The sequence below is a fragment of the Balaenoptera physalus genome (genome assembly GCF_965194825.1).
Source record: "Balaenoptera physalus genome assembly, chromosome: 1".
NCBI lineage: Eukaryota > Metazoa > Chordata > Mammalia > Artiodactyla > Balaenopteridae > Balaenoptera > Balaenoptera physalus.
In genome coordinates, this window is record NC_138882.1 from 139,704,746 (window position 1) to 139,724,834 (window position 20,089).

At 39.0% G+C, this 20,089-nt stretch overlaps 1 protein-coding gene across 4 annotated transcripts in view; it reads right to left on the minus strand.

Moving 5' to 3' along the window:
• PDE4B (phosphodiesterase 4B) overlaps positions 1-15,051 on the minus strand; it is a 601,639-nt gene extending 586,588 nt beyond the window's left edge. For 2 of the 4 annotated variants that reach the window (XM_082419769.1, XM_082419761.1), the window contains exon 1: positions 14,368-14,884. The gene's annotated coding sequence lies outside the window, so the exon portion shown is untranslated. Of the gene's footprint in view, positions 1-14,367; positions 14,885-15,032 lie in introns of those variants that run through there. The other 2 variants (XM_082419762.1, XM_082419760.1) reach the window with 2 other exon arrangements.
• Positions 15,052-20,089: the final 5,038 nt, after the last annotated feature.

Sequence of the window (20,089 nt, forward strand, 5' to 3'; positions counted from 1 at the left end):
ACTGAAACACTACCTTCCACAAGTCACCCAAGTGAATAAGACACAGAAAAAAGCAAAGCTTCCTTCCTCATACCCATTTCCAGACCAGCTTTCACAGGCCAGTTTCACGACTGAACACACATCCCAAAAGACTGACATGAAAGAGGCCCAGCATTCTTCCCACAGAAATATGACTTTCTCCTGTGACCTCAATTGGTCAACTTTAGCACCTTAAGTCTAGAATTGCGGAAGAGGAGAAGGATATGGCCTGAAGGTGTTTCTTCACAAAGAGCAATTGAAAATCTTTCCCAGTTACAAAGATAAATTACTAGCAAACCTGAGACAGGAACCTTACTCCCCGGCTCAAAGTCAAGGGTTCTTATCACCATACAATGCAATTCATCTTTACTGCGGATCAGCACATAAAAAGCATGGCAGTTAAGTCGGAAATAAGGAAAAGCTGCCTTTCTCAAATCTTCTTTCAAGGAAAAAATCTTGTGGCCAAGGAGATGACAAAAACCTTTACTGAAGATATTACAAAAACCTTTTTTGAAGATTTTTATGAGTCAGGCAGAGCCTCATTGTTTTCAAGAGAGAGCCACTGAAAGTTGCATTCTAGGTTGTAACCAACATTCACATTTTAATCACAGTTTTCCCATTTCTTCAACCATTTAAGAGACCCAAAGACCTTTTATATCTGGACGAAACTTATTACTATATTGCATCATTCAATAAATCCCTCTCTTTGAAACTCTTTCTATATATTCTCTTCCCCTCACAATGAGGTTTACCTTTGATATTTCAATGCCAGAATGTAAGAGTGTGTTGCTATATTGCTCTTCATTGAAAAAAACAGACGCTAAGGACGGCACTCAAAATTCCTGGTTATGATACTCACTTTTGGAAATGTTCACCCATTATCTTATTTACACAGTACAGATACTATTAATAGAATTTATATAACACCTTCTTTCAGAGGAAAAAAAATGCACTTCACATCCATTATTTCATTTATCTTTGTACTCACCCTCGGAAGTGTAGTCAGGACAGTTGCCTCACCCTATTTTAATGGAAAAAAACTTAACCTGAAAAGATTATCCTTGATGTGGATAAACAGCTTCTAAGTAGAGTGCCTACATCAATTGGAGAATAAACCCTCAATTACAGAATATTTCTATCAATACCCTGAATGAGAATAGCAAAGTAGAAATACTGGAATTCAGCCAATTTTATTCTTTTTAAGATAAATATCTGTTCTTGGATATTATTCATATATGTCATTAAAATTTTTAGAGCAACAAAATAGCCCAAAATAACTAAATGAAAATTTACACAAAAAATAAAGCACAGTATTTCATGAATGAATAGTATATAATACTGTCATTGTCTGATTTGTCAGAATTTCACACTTACAGATGCCATTGCAGAAGGAAATTATGACCTTTTCCACCCACAATTAGCTTAATACTAATTTCTATTAATATATACTTTGAGTTTTATATGTCAGTCAGCTATCTTGACACAGTGACAACTTATACAAAACTTTAAAGGACTGTAACTTCTAGGACTTTAAGATAAGTAATAATAACTATTTTAAAACTGTCATATTTTAAGAAATCTCCAGATTATACATTATTGATACAACACAACAAATATTTTTAAAGCTGAAAAATATTCTTCATATGCAATGACAATGATGGTTGCCTACCCAATATCCATTCTCCCCTTCTTTCTTAATAATAATGGAATCCTCCCATTTGGGGAGGTACTGATTTCCCCAGATTAAAAAAAAAAATTTTTTTTAAACCTTCTATTTCTCACACCTCCCTGCCATTAAGGATGGGCACTGACATAGTTCTGGTCAATAAGATATTAGTAGAAGTCTACCAGATGCATCTTCCTGGGAGCTATCATTTTCCTTATTAAAAGGACTATCAGCTGATGTGTGCCTTGCCTTTTGTCCAGCCGCTTCTTCCTGCCTGTAGTACAGAAGGCATGCTTGGAGGCTCACTAACTGTCTTTCCACCAAGAGAGGGAAAGCCATACACTAACGGTGGCAGGGCCAAAAGCAAGAAGGAGCCTGAATTCTTGATTACTTCAAGGGTGGTGCAGTTGCTCCAGCCTTGTACTCTCTCCCTCCAGATATCTCATGGCACGTAAAACAATAATAAACTCCTTACTTGTGATTGCCAAGGGGAAAAGATGAAGGGGAGGGATGAATTGGGAGGTTGGGACTGGCATATGCACACTAGTATATGTAAAATAGATAATCAACAAGGACCTACTGTATAGCACAAGGAACTATACTCAATACTCTGTAATAACCTGTATGGGAAAAGAATCAGAAAAAGAATAGAAATATGAATATGTATAACTAAATCACTTTGCTGTACACCTGAAACTAACACAACATTGTGAATCAACTATATGCCAATATAAAATTTAAAAATTAAAAATTTTGAAAATAAATAAACTCCTTCCCTGTTAGTGTTACATGTCAAATTTTACTCTCAGATGAATACAATCCTGAAAAAATAACAAATATATCCCAATTGAATTCTTCTTTCCTCTCATCAAATGGCTTAATGCAAAAATTAATCCCCTACACTTAAGAAAGGCAAATCCAAATGAAAAGTGGGCAGATACTCTGTCACACAATAAATTATTTTCCATCTTTTACATACACTTACTGTGAATGGCCATCCTTCTTTAACCTTTAAAGTCCGGCTTTAAAGTATTTCTCATTCATGTGAAAGTGTGAAGTCAGAAGGAAACAAACCTAGACTAAACAGCAAAGAGGGTAACCAGCTCTGCTATACATTTTTGCCTATAAACCAAATGAAGAAACCATTTTTTTCAAGACTCATTGGTATTCTCCAGCTGTATCTCCATCTTACTGAAGATTATAGATAAGTAGGAGGTGTGACTCACAGAAATAGTTTTCCTCACATAAATTTCACCCATTGAATAAAATCTGAAATATTCTCTGAGCGATACAAAATAGAGACTTTTGGATTCTTATGCTATTCTTCATGCTATGAACAATAAAATAAAAATTTTACAAATTATCCAAAATTTTCACACCCAAGATTCCTCAGAATGATAATGTTCATACCAACTAGCCTAAATTTCACAGTCCAAGATCAGTAATTACAAAGATCTGTAAACACTAATTTTATCCTTCAAAAATGTAAAATGCAAAGTCATAACAATCACTTTACGTATTCAGTTGGGAATGTATTTGGCTGGGAGTAACAGAGAACCTAATAAATAGTGGAAGAAATAGGAGTTTTATTTTTTTCCTCTTGGAATAATAGACTGGAGGTAGGCAGTGCAGAGCTGATATATCCACTTTAAGATGTCATCAAAAATCTAAGTTTTACCATCCTAAGTTTGTGGTTTTATTCCTCATGCTTGCAAGACAGCTGCTCACCTCAAAGCAAAAACGTGATAAGGGTCAAGGGCAAGAGCCTTCTCCTTGAGAAACTTTGCCTTTTCAAAAATGTACGTGGTCCCCAGAAATCTCCATCTAAACTTTGTAATGTGGGCCATTCCTAGCTTCGAGGGAGACTGGGAAGTTGAATAATTTCCCTTCCAGCTTGTACAGCAGAGGAAGATGAAAGAGAAAGAGGGTGAATGGATGCTAAAGGAGCGATCCACAATATCACTACACCTCCAGACCAATTAAATCTAGAGCCATCCTCATTAGCATGCTCACTATTGTAATTATCACCATCAGCATTAAAGTGTTTGTTCCCCAAGTTGTGTTGTGTTGTATCCATATAGTTGGGTAGTCCTCATCCAACCATGATCTCTCTAATTATTGTAAATTTCGGACCAAATCAAGGTATTATATTATAATAATTTCAAACTAAAAATTTGATTCCCTGGAGTGCTTTCTTATGAATAATACAGTGGTCCCTCAGTTTGCGGGGAGGGAAGAGGGTGGGGAAATTGGCTTCAGGACCCCCACAGATACCAAAATATGTGAATGATCATGTCCTTTATATATAATGGCATAGTACAGTGGCACCTCAGTATCCAGATTCCACATCCACGCAGTAGGTCAGCCCTCATTCAACGGCGGGTGTGGAAACCTGCGGATATTGACTATGCTTAATTACACAGGCTTATCCAAAAATTCCACTAATTTTGTGTCAAATAATACCTCATAATCTAAAGTTTCACCAAATCATAATGCTAGAAAGAATCTTAGAAATTATCATAATTCAAAGTCTTAATTATACCCTGAGCCTTATACAGGGGATGTCATTTACCCACTTAGTTGCATAGCAGAACAAAAACTCAGGGCTTCTTATTCCCAGTCCTCACTTATGCGGTTATTAAAGAGCAACCCTAAAAACAAAACTCCTTTCACTCTTTTAAAAGATGTAAAATCACTAGGAAGAAAAACCTGTCATTCTATTATTTGTTTCCCTACAACCGCCTCATTTTTCTGCATTGAGTTTTTCACCATAGTATACATCATGGCACTTCAAGTCATTCCAGGGTCTTAGTTACAGAGAAGTACAGAGTAACTTCCTTTAAGGATATATAGGTAGCTTCCTAAAAGTAATTTCAACTACTCTAATAAATACTTCGTGATCTCTGAATGTAGAGACATGTATCATTCTGTGCTCTTAAATTATTATGATCCATAATATAGAAAAACCATGGATGTCACTTTCTTCTTACTCTCAAAAAGTCCCCAGTCAGTACATCAAATGCCACTCTATGCTTTCTTCTTTCAACCTATAACATTTGATATGGGTGAAATTAGGTTAAAATGACCACGAGAGCAGCCTTACTAGAGGAAGGGAGAATAGCCTCCAAGGGCAATGTTTCTCTCTACAGTGAGAGAATGAAAGGAGACAGGAGCAGAGGAAGAATCTTTCTAAGGAATCTAGAGATCTGTGTATGTGTGTGTATGGAGGAGGAGGGAGCAAGTATTGTAGGCTGAGTTGCCTGTTTTTATTTCCCACAGTCTGTTTTAACATCTGCTGGTCCTGCTATATCCTTCTCACCTACTGGCTCCCTAGAACCTGCAGGAAAACAAATTCCTCAGCACACCAATGCATGGTGCCACAACCCACAAGCCTTTAAAGGTGAGTCTGTCTATAAAATGAGACATTTAAGTCACTTTCCCAGCAAAGACCATCCACAGATATCATCATATGGTACAAACAATACAAAAACAGAATCTAGGACTCTTCCTTAGGAGTTCATAAATCTCCAAGGTTATATGCAAACTTTTGAGTTTATGTTAATTTTGTGGGATAATTGGTCCATATGTTCATCAGATTTTCAAACATACTTATTTTTTAAAGAGTACCATCATGCCATCCCAACTTATTAAAGTATTATTTTCTCTTTAGAAAAAGGTACTGAAAACCCATGCCTCAATATAAAATTTTAAGTCTTCTCAAAAGAAAGTGATTCTGATTTCTTAAAGAAAACATAAAATTAAGAAATGCTAAGAACTCATAATAAACAAGCCCTGCCATTATTGAATTAAAGGAAATTAAGCTCCCTATGGCCTTTCAAGGTATCAATGTTCTTAACTATAAAACAATAGGATTGAAATAGGCAATCTCTACGTTCGCTTTCAGCTTAGAAAGGCTGTTATTCTATGAGTCAGCACTGTGGTGTAAACCAGGATAGCCAAAACCAGAATCCTGTTATCTGTTCCTTAATCTACACGAAATATCAGTACGTTGCTTGTGCAAATAATGTCATTTATTTTCTCTACTGTTTAAAGTCCATCTGATATAGGATTTTTTTTAGCAATTCCCAGAGATGGCAACAGATAACAGATATTAATATTTTTCAAATGCTTTAAGGTAACTTAGAGAAAAATATTCAATACAGAAAATACAGCATACATAGATTTTTTTTTGTCTTATATTCCACTGGCAAGATGTGACTTAACATTAAATTATTCAATTATAGTAATATTAATTAAAGTAAATAAGAGATGTACTAATTTTTTAAACTGAGGTTATACTGTGTCTCTGAAACAAATGCAAATTACAGGAGAACATAAGTCAAACTAGTGTTTTCTACTATATTAACAGATAACGTGGCTGAGGAGTTAAGAGTTTTTTTAAAAAGCATATATTTCCAGTGCCGACAAGATGGCATATACTTTCCTCCTCCCCACTTCATATAACTCTAAACCTTGAAAATAAGGAAACAGGCAACCAAAGGAGGACTCAGAACAGTGAAAAGGAGGTGGACTGGTTAGTGGCCTTGAACTAGAGGAACAACAGAGCAGAAGGTACCTTATGACCGCCTACCCAATAGCAGGTTATGCAGGTCCAGGGTCTCCCAACCCCCGCAATCTAGCAGTAGGTGATACAGGTGAGCTTACATTCCTCCCTTGTGTCTAACTGCGATCCAGCCAACAACAACAGATGGCCTCTCAGCACCGGCATGGGGATTCCTGCCATAACAAGCTCCAGGCCCGGGAGTGCTCCTTATCCCTGCAGGCCGAAAAAGCCCTTCCCTCACCTACAGGCATCAGTGGCACTGGCCTTGGCAGGCCCCTTCTGCCCCCTTCAGGGACATCAGCAGGGTTCAGTGGGAGCTCCAGAAGCACCAGTCAAGCCAGGCAGACTGAAGCAGCACCATAAAGCTTCTGGAAAGTAAACTGTCATTGGAACCACAGCCCACAAAAGTAATCCTGGACATGTGTACTAAACCTACACAGGGTGACTGTCTGCTAAAGTATAAGATTTCAATAGGACCCAGACCCTTTTAACATTGTAGCCAAAATACCCAAGACATGATCACAACTGGAATGAGAAAAGACAATCAACTAAAACCAACACTGAAGTGAATCAGATGTTAGAATTTGGAATTATTTAGTAAGAATTTTAGAGCATCCATTATAAAAGTGCTTCAACAAGCAAATTCAAATTCTCTGAAAAAAAAAAGAATAGAAAATTTCAACGAAGATGCATAAGTTCTAATAAGTTCTAATTGCCAAATGGCAATTATAGAACTAAAAAATACAATAACCAAAATAAAACGCTCACTGGATGGGTTCAATAGTGGAGATGACAGAGGATAGAATCAGTGAACTTCAGAATAGATCAATAGAGTTTATCCAATCTGAACAACAGAGAGAAACTAGACAAAAAAACCAAAACAAAAAGGAGGAGGAGGAGAAGGAAAAGGAGAAGAAGAACAACAAGAACAGAGCCTCAGGGTCCTGTGGGACAGTAACAAAAGATCCAGTATTCATATCATCACTTCCCAGAATGACATGAGAAAGACAGTAGAGCTGAAGAGTATTTGAAGAAATAATGAAATAATGCTAGGAAAAATTTGGTGCATGACACAAACCTATAGATTTAAGAAGCTGATCAAATCTCAAACAGAATAAACCCAAAGAAATCTATACCAAGACACAACATCACTAAGCTTCTAAAAGACTAAAGACAATGAAAGTATCTTAAACTACCCCGAGAGAAATGGCACATTGCCTTTAGCAGAGCATCAATTCAAATGACAACAATTTTCTCATCAGAAACCATGGGGGCCTAAAGGAAGTGGCACATTTTTCAAGTGCTGAGAGAAAAGAACTGTCAACCACAAAGTCTTTCCCAATATGAGTTGTTTAAATAATATTCAATGAGTGAAACAAAAAACATAACACTGTCTTACACTCAGAACAACAGCATTTAAATAGAACCAAGAGAAGAGACCTAAGTACATATAGTAATAGCCAGAGCAACCACTGAGAAAACTGTACAAAGAGATACACTCAAGAACACTATAAATAATTCAAAATGGAATCCTATAAAATGTTCAAATAACTCACAGGAAGACAAGAAAAGAGAAATAAAGGAACAAGAAACAGAGGAAACAAAGAGAAAACATAATAAAATGGCAGACTTAAACGCTAACATAATGCAGAGAAATTGAATCACTCATACATTGCTGGTCGGAATGTAAAGATACAGCCCCCCTGGAAAATAGTTTGGCAGTTTCTTATGAAACTAAACATGCAATTATCATAGGACCCAACAATCACACCCATGGGCATTTATCCCAGAGAAGTGAAAACTTATATCCACACAAACACCTGTACACACGTGTGCATACCAGCTTTAATCATAATAGCCAAAAACTGGAAACAACCCAAATGTCCTTCAATGCCTAAACAAGCTGGGGTACAGCCATACATCGGGACAGTACTCAGCAATAAAAATGAACAAACCATTGACACATACGACATCTTGGATGACTCTCTGGGGAATTATGGTGAGTGGAGGACAAAAACAACCTCAAAGATTATACAACCTATGATTCCATTTATATAACACTTTGGAAATGACAAATTTATAGTGATAAAGAGAAGATTAGTGGTTGTCAGAGGTTAGGAATGGGGCAGGGAGTGCGAGGGAGGTGGGTGTAGTTATAAAAAGGGCAGCACCAGGGCTCCTTGTGGTGATGGAACTATTCTGTATCTTGACTGTGGTGGTGAATACAGGAACCTACATATGTGATAAAATTGCACAGAACTAAACACTTACACAAATAAGTGTAAAACTGGTAAATCCGAATAAGAGCTGCAGATTATATCGTCTCAGTCTCCTGGTTGTGATATTGTGTTATACTTTTCCAAGATGTTACTCTTGGGGAACACTGAATGAAGGGTACACAGGATCTCTCTGTACTATTTCTCACAATTGCATGTAAATCTACAATTGTCTCAAAATAAAAAATTTAATTAGAAAGAATACTGGGTGAAAGTTGTGGGGAAGCTGGTCTTTCACATAGTCTCAAAGTATCACTTTACAGAGTCTATATTAACCTCAAAGGAAAAAAAAAGGATCAATTTGGTAAGGACCATCTTTCAAGTGCTCTGACTTACTCACCAGTAATGGGACAAACAGACTCTCCTGTTGTGATGCAATAGGAAGTACATATCACCAATGTAGGAGTATTCTTGCTGAAAATATTTAACCTGAACCTAACCAAGTGAGTAAGCCATTAGACAAATCCATACTTAGAGACACTCTGTAAGTCAACTGCCCTGGACTCAACATAAATATTAATGTCACAAAAAGAAAAAATAGACAAGGGGACTAGCATAAATTAAGCTTTTAAAAATACTGTGCAGATAGTATAAAAAAAAGAAAATAACTGAAAAGAGTTGATTCTCAGAGTGTATACAGTCACAGAAAGACATCTTATGCCACCAGCATGGCAGACTGAGTTCATGTGAACCAAATTCCCTTCCGCTACAAACACATATATACTTAGATTTTTAAAAGACCGGAAAAATTGAAATAGGTTAAAGTGTTAAGCTTGAAGAAAAAAAAAAAAAGAAAGGTAATCTGTAGCTGTCAGAACAGAAAGGAAACAGATATGGTAATAGCAGGCACAGAAATCGGTAATACAGCAACCCAAAATTATACACAACTTAGACGCAGGCACAAATGCCAAGAGGCTGGAGATTTCACATGTGTTTAGGGACAGGAAACTTAGTTTGGGACCCATGAAAAGAAGGAGCTGAGACCTCTGCCTAAGAACCCTGAAAGAATTGACCATTTAGTTTAAGAAGGACTAGGAGTTTGGCCTGGAAGCAGCAAGAAAGTTTGTCTTTTCCTGGGGCTCTGGAGAGAAGGAAAAAAAAAAGGATTCTTTGAATTAAATCCCTAAACAACCTCCCCCCACACAGTTTGAATTTACATCACCTGCATGGTATAGGAATCGCAAGCCAAGAAATTAATGAAAAAGCCGATTCTACGGATGATTACTAGACTTAACGTGGTGATCATTTCACAATACATAACAAATAGCAAAGCGTTACGCTGTACACCTGAAACTAATAAAATGTCAATTATATTATATGTCAATTATACCTTAATAATTTTTTAAATCTGATGGATCCTAGACCAGCAAAATCCCTAGGTTAATCTACAGAAGCAAACACAATATCACTCTACAGGGAAACTTCCAAAAACTAGGAAGAATATGGCTACCACAGGGAAAAACCAAAAGCAGAAACTCAGCTGAAGATGAGTTCATAATCCCAATAATAAACCACATGAGGAAAGGATCCTCCTTTAAGCGGATATATAGTTCTGGAAGAACCAGTAGACCCAACCACTGGGATGAGTAACTCCCAGAAGAATTCAAGTAAGAAAACAATCTGATACTTATTATAAAATAAGTATAGGTATAATTATTAAAGAGACAAAATATGGATAGAATCCAAAATAAAAGGATAGAAAAACTCAGGGAAAAAACAGGAAGATATGAAAAGGCATCAAATAGCACTCCTAAAAATAAAAAAATAAATCATAGCTCAATGGAAATTTAAGCAATAGATATCAATAAAGAATTAGTTAGCTGGAAAATAGTCCTGAATAATTACCCAAATGCCTTTTTAAAACATTTCTTAATAGAAAATAATACAGAGGTAACAGACACGAGACATAAAACAGGAAGGTCCAACATATATCTAAGAATTCCAGTGGAAAAAATAGAGACAATGAAGGCAACATAATGTATGATGAGATATGCTATGAATTTTTAATAATTCAAGAAACAGAAAAGTCATCTGATTAAAGAAGCATAAGAAATCCCATGAAGAAAACGTAAAAATAAACCCACACCTGGGCATACCTCAGTAAAACTGCAGAACACCAAAGACAGAGTAATCTCTTTTTTGTAAATCGAAGTATAGTTGATTTACAATGTTGTGTTAGTCTCAGGTGCACAGCAAAGTGATTCAGTTATATATATATATATATATATATATATATATATATATATATATATATATATATATATATATATATATATATATATATGTACATATAGTTTTTCAGATTCTTTCCCATTATAGGTTATTACAAGATATTAAATATAGTTCCCTGTGTTATACAGTAGGTCCTTGTTTACCTGTTTTCTATATAGTAGTGTGTATCTCTTAATCCCAAACTTCTAATTTATAGAGTAATCTTAAAAGCAATGAAGAAACTACTCATCATCAACAAGAGAGACAATATCTTCAAAATGATGAGAAAAATAATTGTCAACTTAGAATCCTGCTCTCAGATAGTCTATTATTCAAGTTTTAGGATGACATAGTTTCAAACAAACAACAACAACAATAAAAAGATTAAGAGTTTTATCTGTATATGCTTACCAAATAGCTACATCTAATAAAGAGGAATTTGAATCTAGAAGGAAAGAGAGAGATGCAAGAAGCAATAGCAAACATAGAAAACGTGGGTAAATTTAAATAAGCATTGACTATGAAAACAATCAAAAAAAAAGGAAAAACTAAATATATAAAAAATGACATAATGGCTGTAAAAAATGTAGTAGAACTATATCACTATACAATATTATGAAACATGAAGTATGATCAGAATTATAACACTGTAGAGCCTTTTAGTATTCGAGAGTAGATATTTTGATTAATATCATCTGTTAAGACAAAACGTGAATGTTGAAAACATAAAAATACCTCCTACTCAAAGTATAGAAATATATACAATATTTAAATCAATAGACTGAAAAGAGACTAAAGAAAGTATAAGTCCACTAAAAGGAAAGAATGGTATAACAAGGAGGGACAGAAGAGGATCAGGGACATAGAAATGTCCTCCAGTGAGAAGTGACACTATATTTTAAAAGATGAAAACGGGCAAAACGAATGTGCATGAAGGAGGTGTTGCTACAGGATGGCTTCCCCAGGGCAGCCGACTCCAAGATGAAGTTGAGCATGCAATTTTATTAAGCACTGCCTTGCTATCAACATCTGAGAATGGGGAAGGAAGCAGAAATGGGCAAAGAGAGACTTGGTGCTGCAACACAGCCCCATGGGGGTTTCCAGAGCCAGAATGGTCCTTCAGAGTTACTTGGAGTTGGATTGAGATGGCCGAGCCTTTATACTCTAACATGGATCAGCCACTGGATGTGAGCTGCCCTGGAAAGTGGCGTGACCTTGGACAAAGGGGCTTTCTACAGTTCAGGCAATCCTCAAAGGGACTGGCCCTCGAAGACCGTCTGCTGATAGATAGCACTCCCACAAGCTGGGGCAACAAGCTCTCCTTGAAGGAGGGTTTGGCACATCACAGCGTCTGCCATATTACCACAAGGTGACTGCAAAAAAAACAGCGCTCAAAGGAACCCATTTGTCCCGTGATCAACATCCCCAACACTTTCTCCGAAGCCTGCTGCTCAAATGTTCTTGGAAAGAGCAATGACGTTTTATGCCATAATAATAAAAGATAAATCCAAATTACTAACCCCCAAATCTTTCTAACTCAAGACTACATCACGTACCTCTTGCTCCCTAATCAAAGTAAGCCAAATAAGAGATTAAGAGCAACCTTGGACTCTTTATGCCTTCACAATTTTAAAGCTTCAGTTTGTAAACAACACGAAAATACCATTTCTGTGTCTAATATTTTTATCATACACAAATCCTTACTCGGGCACAGTACTATTATTAAATACCTGTCTCTAGACAGGCAAAAGACTCCAAGATCAGAAAACCACATATGATTGATATCTCATTCCTCATATCAAAACCAGTTCTATTCAAGAGAAACAAGCATGCTTAAGTGGGTACCCTCTAGAGAAATTCAATATAATTTATCTTTGTAAAATACGTCAAGTCAGAAATAAACTAAAAGGCAGATCGGCTGAGAAAAAAAATACAAGTAGACATATTGCAAAATTGATTACCTCACAACTGTTATGAGAAATACAGAGAGATGATAGATATACAGATAGATGGCCTCAATGTATCAATCATGCCTTCTCAACCATTCCAGTCTACTCAAAAACTTTACTTATTTTTTGTAATTGGGATTGTTGTTGAAAAAGAACACAAACAGCCAGCAAATATGTTACTAGCCAAGTCCTACAAGTACAGATTTGAAGAGTTGAATAGACCATTGTTATGCTGAAGACACATGTTGACATTAAGGGGATTTCTCTCTTGGCATATCGTAATGTAAATGAGGTACCCTCAGAGGCAAGTGCAGCTGAATTTCCTTTCACCTGAAGTGAAATCATTTACCTTATCCACCTTCATGTCGAATTCACGCACAGATAACTTCCAGACCCCTCCCTACACCTTAGGCTTAGGTAAAAACACTAGGTAAAAGTCCCCAGATTATTTTTGCTTTTATGAAAATTATTGGCGTAACAACCAGCTTTTAGTAAAAGGAAGATGGGGAACGTGGATGGTCCACTAAAAAAAACCCAGCATCTGTACTTTTTTTAAAATTTAATGTGTCTTTTATTCTCACACTGTAGCCCAGGGCTTTCAAGTAGCCGGAAACCTCTGAATTTAAAAGATGTTTGTGATTCAAAGAATAGCTATATCTCATACAGATCGAAGAGATGAAATGCACAGATTTATCATTTCTGTTTAGTAATATCATATACATGTGATGTCAACATAATGTAAATGTAATGTAATTTTAGGCAGGAGCCTCAAAATATTTCTTCAAATTTATCCCAGGCGTGTGTATACACATATATTTGTCTTTAAAATGAACCACACTATTTAAGAGCTATTCCTCTGTGCTCTCTTCTTCATACTTGCTTTAAAGCTATTGACTACAGTAGGTTCAGAATAATTTGAAATACAGCACTTGGAAGGGGGGTGGTCTGTGAAAAAAGAGAAGGAAGCAAAACAGGAAGATGGAAGAGGAGGGAAGGCAGGAAGGAAGCGGGAAAAAACCCTACACACACACACACACACACACACACACACACACACACACACACACACACACACACACACACACACACACACACACACACACACACACACACACACACACACACACACACTCGTAGCTTAGAAAGGGCCAGGCCCTAAACACACCCCAGCACCCCTCCCCAAACATGAGACAAAGCTTCCCAAAAGTTCCTAGCGGAGCCTTCGTTAAGCCGTGGCCTGGGTGCACCCACTTGGTGCCCCAAACCCCGGGCAGGCAGGACCATCCTGGGGCCGCAGCCCTGCAAACTCTCAGGTACTTCAGGCTCCCTCCCGTGCCCACTGTCAATCACCTGGCGCAGCGCGCCAACCCTTCGCCCACTCCCGGGCGAATCCTTCTGCCCTTCTCCATCCTCCCTTGGCTCTCTCCTTCCCAGGGACTTTCCAAGGAGTTCAGGGCCGAAGGTAGAGGCAGAGGAGGAGCGAGCGAAGAGTAAGGGCCGGCTGGCGGATTTACCACAAGGGGTAGGAACGTCGCGGTCAAGGCGACCATCCTGGCGCGGCCCCATATTCCCCCCGCGCTCCCTACGAGCCCCGCAGCACCCACACTCTCCATTTCGGCTTCGCTGTGTGACCGAGTAAGAGACGGGGGGAAGTAAACCCGCAGCCTACGGGACAGCCCTTACCTCCGGCTACCCTCGCGGAAGCCGCCCTCGTCCTGTTCGACGCGCCGCCGATGCACTGCCGCGGCCGCCGCGCTCTGGACGCCCGGGCTCCGGCGGCGGCTCCGCCCCGCGCAGCTCGTCCGTGCGAGGCGAGCCAGCCCTCTGCGCTTCCCTGCCTGGGGCACGAGAGGCGGCGGGGAGACGCCGGCGAGACGCCGGCGAGACGCTAGCGCGCCGCTCGCGTGCAGCCCGGCCGGCTATCCGCAGCCCGCAGCCACCGCGGAAGCGGGGCCGGCAGCCCCGGAAAGGCGCGCACAAACCGTGGGCGGCTGCGGAGCGCGCACGGACCCGCCGGCGTGGAGGACCCCGCAGGGGCGGCACGGACGGCCGCGACGCGCCCCCGAGCTCCTGTCTCCTCAGCTGGCCCCCCAGACTCCCCCTCTGTTCTCCCACTGCCCCGCTCCCCCGGAGAGACAGCTCGCCGGCGGCACTTGGTCTGCCGCGCTGCGCTCTTCAGCCCGGCGCGGGGAATAACAATTGGATCATATTGCACGGACTAGATGCTGTGTAGTAGGTTGTAACTGCTGCGGCGGCCACCTGTCAATTCTAAGGAGCAAGGCACACGGTCCCCAGCCTTCTGGCCTCTCCCCGATTCCCCACCCCGCTTATTTTCCTCCCCCACCTACCTCGCCGACCGCCCGCAGTACTCCACCAGCACTAGACCAAGGGAGTTTTGCAAAATAACCCTCACTCTCAGCCGGGAGCTCGCGGCATCTCCCTTCCCTCCCCGGCTGAAGGATTACGCACAGCCCTGCGTGCCTAGCCAAAGCCGGATGCCGAAAAGCCTGGTTTGAACCCCACACTCACCGGCCCCCCCACCCCCATTCATAATCCCAGCGGCCGTCTGCCACTACGCACCCTCCCCCCGCCGGCCGCGCTCGCCGCGATTGGCAGTCCCTGGAACGTGTCAGTCACTCGCTCTTCAACTGCCGTGAATACGGTGCTAGAGGCTCCGCTGCCAAGGGGGGACACAAAGAGGGATGGGGAGGGAGAGCACTCAGAGCTCGGGTGCGGGGAGGCGAGGGAGTGAGTGGGGCAATTACGTGGAAGGAGCCCGAGGGACGGTGAGAGCCCGCTGCTCTCGGGTTGCACACAGGAGGTCCAAGAGTGGATCAGCGCAGTGCTACTGAGCCAACCGGTCAGATCACCACCGCGGAGGTGCCCCACCAAGATACCCTGGGAGTGGGTCCCAAAACTTGGGGAATTTGTTTGACCCAGCAACAGGCACCCGGGAGCCTGACTGCCCCACCTTGAAAGAACGCAGCTGCGTGGAGGCCTGCCAGCTATGGGGGTCTTGGGGGGCGGGGGGCGATGTGAGAAACACAGGCTTCCTTTTCCCCAGTTGTCCAACCCTTGCAGTCATAGAAAGAGAGAAGAAAGATGGCAAGGAAAAGAGAAAGATAGGAAGGCAGTTAACTCTGCCTAGTGAGCTGCTCCAACAAGCTAGAGACCAGAAAGACCTTAATGGATAAAATTGGCTTATTTCTCAGTTTATGCCAATAAATATTAGGGCACACCCATTTGCAGCGAGCACAATATACTGTGCCAGATGCTGGGGTACAGAGATGATTAGGACACAGTTCCTAAACCCAAGGAGCTCACAGCCTAGTGGGAGAAGCAACTATGAAAGCCCAGAACGGACGATACAAGTATTATTACACAACAGAAACACATACCAATTACATTGGTGGGAGGAATTTTCTCTAGCTGGAGGGGGAATCGGTCATGGAATTAGATCCCTTTTGAACTGTGCATTAAGGGGCAAATAACAGTGTCCCAAAGAAATGGCAATAACCTTCTATTATTCAGCAATTAATCCAAACCAGCTTTACATACCCACTCATTCAAAGTCACACCTGAGAGCTTATTAATGTAGATAGGTAATGAACTCCTGCCCTGCACTGTTTCCCATTTACAGTTTCGGAGGAAACATTACCAAACACTAGCCCTTGGAGTGTAGAACTCCTGGTCCTCCCCAGCTGAGATGCTGCCTTCTTGGGCCTGTTGCTTTACATCCTATACCATCTACCTTATCTATTAGCTTGAAATTGAGCCCGAAGCCAAAATTAATAATATGGAAGCAATGAGCATCTGGAGAGAAGCCAATAAATCCTGCAACGCAGTCATGCTTCTGACACAGTCTCTGTAAAATGATGACAATATAATCTTTTTTTCCTGAAATCCAGTGATGATTAATTAGTCAGACTCATTAAATATAAAGAGACCGTTGCCCGAATAGAGCGTGGGATGGGAACCTAAACTGTGATTCAGTCTCAGAAAAAAAGAACCAGTCTGAGTGGCACGCTCCCCCTCTCTGAATATTAGAACTTTGAAAAGTATTAACGATTACTAAAGCACTCAAGGTTATTATATCGTCTTCTGAAAAATATGTCCAAAGTGGTCTTGTTGCAAAAAAGAATTAAATGGACTCCAGTATGAAGATGATGTCATCGATTAAACTATAAGGCAGAAGAGGCACACATGGAGGGGATAAGAGGCGCAGAGGATTTCCAGGGAACCCAGTAGCAGGTCTCAGGGTCAACAAAACTATAATCCTTAAAGATGAGGTAGTTGCTATGAGATGTAGGAGCCCTATTCCTTGTTTGCAAGAACTGGTGAGCACAGAGCTGTTAGCAAAAGGTCTCCTGAACCAAATTTACTTCAGGGACTCAAAGGGAGTACGTTTACAGAGAAGCCATCATTACTGGAAGCAGTCTGTTTTTGAGGCAGCAATAAAAGTGAATCTGTAATGTACTGCTGCATGACAAACCACCCAAAACAATGGTTTAAGAAGATACCAGTTATTGGCCTACAATTCAATGAGGTGACAAATTGGGGTGGGCTCAACTGGGATGGCTGGTCTCCATGTGGTGTCAGCAGGTCTCACTCATGTATTTGGGCCTCAGGAGGAAAGGCTTGGACACCTGGAGACTCTTTCCAGAAAGCTAGCTCAGGCTTTTTCACATGGAGGTGAAAGAGTTCCCAGTAGCAAGAGAGAGGGCAGGTCCCAATGTTCACACCCTTTCAGAATTCTGCATGTGTCATGTTTGCTAATGTCTTATTGGCTAAAGCAAGTCATACAGCTAAGAATAGAGTCAATGTGGGAGGGCATGGATATGGAACGGTGTCATTGTTGGAGGTCTTTAATACAACAATCTAACACAGAAAGTAAGAGCTTTTTGACTGAGAGAACAGGAAAGCTACCTTGAAGCATCCATGTCAGAAACTTTCTATAAGGACTGACCAGAAAAATATAATTCATTCAGTAGTGAGGAGTGATAAAGAAGAAACTGGCACAAAAAGGATACAAAGATACTATAAAAGGATACAAAGACACCATTTAAAAAGAAGCGTCAAAATTTACCAAGAGATGAGGAAAAAAGAGTTGCCACAGAGCCAATGAAAATTGTGACTATGTATTTTGAAATGAAAAAGAATCCAATAGGTAAAACATGAATAGGATTTATTGTTGCCAGGTAATATTCTAACCACTTTGCAGATATGAACTCAATAGATTCTCAAAACGACTCTGTGAATTAGGCATCATTGTTATTCCTATTATGTATATGAAAAGAACTAAGATACTTAAAAGTTAAATAACTTGTTCAAGATCACACAGCTAGTCAGAGGAGGAGCCAGTATTAAAACCCACTCATTCTTTCTCCAGTGCCTGTAACTCTTATTTATTAAGCTATATTTCCTCCCTAAATGAAATATATTTACTATTATGTTAACGAATCAATATGATCTATTATGAAAGATAACAGCACAAATGAAGAAACAAAGAAAAGAGATGAGGCTGAAATGAGCTGATATAAATCAGGTATGAAGAAGAAAAAGAACTAAACCATCACAAAAATGAAGACAACACAAATTGGAAGAAACACAGAGAGGAATAAGCACTGTGGATAAGCAAGTAACAGGGAAGACAGGTATAAGAAGAATGGCTAACGTTAAATGAAAATAATGAGAAATATATTCTTAAAGTATTACATGAAAATGACAGCAATAGAAGAAATGTAATGAAGAGCCAGCATACCTAAAATCAGAGTCTCTGAAGGAGAAAACCTTAGCAGTGGGACAGAGCAAATACTTTCAAACAGAATTATGAGAGAATTTTCCTGAAATTAAAAAAAAAGTCCTGAATCTAAATGTTGAAAGTAAACAACATGCACTAAAGAAAGTTGGTTTATGATAGTTAACTCAAGACATATTATTCCTTACAATTTAATTTCTCTCACTAGGGAGAAATTAAGTTAAAATTTTCTCTTAGGGGGAGCAAAAATGAAAAATAAATTATGGGGACACATTATATTCGATTAGATTATAGTAGATTAGAGTAATCCTTAGGATTATATTAGCATTCTCTTTCTGTGCTTTAACACTTTATCATTTCTAATTTTTAGTACTTATATCTTTTTTTTTTATTGAAGTATAGTTGATTTACAATATTGTATTGATTTCAGATGTACAACATAGTGATTCAGTACATTTATAGATTATACTCTATTTAAAGTTACTACAAAGTAATGACTATATTTCCCAGTACTATACAATAGATCCTTGTTGCTTATCTATTTTATACTTAGTAGTTTGTATCTCTTTTCCTGATTAATTTAACAATATTTTAGATGTTTTATTTTTATAATGATAAAAACCCAGCTTTTAGAATTATGTATTAATTCTAATCACTTTCATTTCTTCTTCTAAATGACTTAGTTCTTTGTTCCTGTTTTCCTTCTTTTTACTTAGTAGTGTTTCTCTACATTTTTGAGTTGATGCTTATTTAATTAATTAAGCTAATGCTGTGTCACAGAATCCTGCTAGGTAGTGTTTTCTTTTATCATTATTTTCTAAAAATCCTTCAAGTTTTGTTCATGAGCATGTAAGAGAATTTTTTAATAATTTCCAGATGGAAAGATTTTTGATTTTTTGATTTTCTATTGATTTCTAGTTTTATTGCATTTTCAGCATAGAATTGTGTCCATAATTCCTTATTTTTAGATTTTATTAAAGTTTTTTTATGGCTTAATATATGGCCATTTTTCATCAATTCAGGCTGCAAAACCATCACAATTTGTAGAAAATATGAGAGTATATCTGGAAAAGCAAAGTAACTAAATTGAAAACTATTACAAATAATAAGCAGTATATCAATATAAAATATATTTTTACATATACACATAACAGTTAGACAATATAATGAATATAATATCTAATTTATATTAACAACAAAAAAGCTGAAATATCCAAGAATACACTAAACAGGAAATGTATACGATCTATACACAGAAAACTTTGGTAGACTACTGAAGGACACAGAAGAAGTATGAACACATAAAAAGGCATTCCACGTTTTTTTTTTAATTTTTTTTAAACATCTTTATTGGAGTATAATTGCTTTACAATGGTGTGTTAGTTTCTGCTGTATAACAAAGTGAATCAGCTATATGTATACATATATCACCGTATCCCCTCCCTCTTGTGTCTCCCTCACACTCTCCCTATCCCACCCCTCTAGGTGGTCATAAAGCACCAAGCTGATCTCCCTGTGCTATGCAGCTGATTCCCACTAGCTATCTATTTTACATTTGGTACTGTATATATGTCAATGCCACTCGCTCACTTCGTCCCAGCTTACCCTTCCCCTGCCCGAGTCCTCAAGTCCATTCTCTATGTCTTC